We start from the raw sequence: 1777 nt of genomic DNA, 5'->3' as shown, positions 1-1777 counted from the left end.
TGCCTTCACATGTCCATTTGGAGTTTTTGCATACAGGAGGATGCCCTTTGGGCTATGCAACGCCCCAGCCACATTTCAGAGGTGTATGCTTTCCATTTTTTCGGATATGGTTGAAAAATTTTTAGAAGTCTTCATGGATGATTTTTCTATCTTTGGCAATTCATTTAATAAAAGCCCATCCAAATTCTAATATCCAAGAATAGAAAGTGTATAAATAGGAACTAGTTTGATGTAATTAGGACCTTTTGACCTTTGTTTTACCTTTTCACCTCTAGACTTTACTTTGAAATTTTCTTTAACTTTCATTTTCATTTTGAATTTTTACTTTTGAATTTAGATCTTAGAGAATTAGGAAGGAGAATTGATCTCTCTTCTTCCTTGTTCTTGCTTGAGCACTCTTTACTTTTCTTGCTTTGGATCTTGGGTGAAGAATTGAAGAACTTCTGTTTCAATCTCACCTAGAGATCTCTTGTTTACTTTCTCTGCATAATTGAATTTCAATTTCTGTTTATTGCTTCATCTTCTACTCTTTCTGCAATTAAATTCTCTTTACTTCTTTTGCACTTATTCTTGTTGGATCAAGGAAGGATTTGAGATCTAGACTTGTTATCTAGTCTCCTCCACTCCTGAGATCTTCAACCTTCTTTTAAATTGTTGCAAATTAAGCACCAGTCACTTTCTGTTTCTTTATTCTTTAAGCATTATTTTACTCTTCTGTTTGAGATCTACTTCAATTTAATTCATCCTCTACTTTTCTGTTTATTGCAATTTACCTTTGCTTGTTTAAATTCTGCAATCCCAATTCCCAATTCCTTTTATGATTCAAGCAATTTACATTTCTTGCACTTTAAGCTTCAGTTATTTACATTTCTTGCAATCTAAGTTTCTGCAATTTACCTTACTTGTTCTTTTAGATTCTGCTTCTTTACTTTCCTGCTCTTTAATTTACTGCATTTTACCCCTCTCCCTTTACATTTCAAGCAATTTAGTTTCTGCCAATTGCAAACAACTCAACCAATACTTGATTCGCTTGACTAAATCAACCACTAAACTAAAATTGCTCAATCCTTCAATCCCTGTGGGATCGACCTCACTCATGTGAGTTATTATTACATGATGCGATCCGGTACACTTGCCGGTGAGTTTCGTGTTGGATCGTTTTCCACACATCACAATTCATAATAAATAGATGCAAGAGAGTAAAAGCATGCAAGTAATAGGCATGAGAAGCATAGCTTAAGTATCAAGTATTAAATGTGCCAAATTAAAGAGCATTTGTAATGATGACAATTGTGAATGATAATCCCAAATACATATGGATTGCAAGTGTTGTGAAAAAGAGGCATTTAAGTTAAAGAGTACAAGAAAATAGGATTTCAAATACCATAAGAGCTTTTTCACAAACACTTGGTGTGCAAATTAAAATAGGGATGAAAATAATATAATCCAAATGTATGTGAGAGCCAAATTAATATGTCAATTGTCAAGTCACTCCATATAATATCCACAAGCTTTATTATAATAAGCTAATACCCAAATAAAACTCCAATACCAACATAAGAATGCATGAAAAAGAAAGAAAAAGAACCATAGATAATTAAGCCAAAAGAGAAATTTAGAAAAAAAAGAAAAATAATTTGATGCAATAATGAAAGAGTGGATGAGGGGGGAAGAAAGAAACCTGATGAAGAAGATGAAGGAGGGAAGAAGATGGTAATAGAAAGTAAGAAAGAATAAGGGAGGAGAGAGAAAGAAGAAAGAAGAAATAATTAGGATT

This window comes from Arachis ipaensis, chromosome B06 (genome assembly GCF_000816755.2).
Source record: "Arachis ipaensis cultivar K30076 chromosome B06, Araip1.1, whole genome shotgun sequence".
In the NCBI taxonomy this organism is placed as follows: domain Eukaryota; kingdom Viridiplantae; phylum Streptophyta; class Magnoliopsida; order Fabales; family Fabaceae; genus Arachis; species Arachis ipaensis.
This window is presented reverse-complemented; position numbering follows the sequence as displayed.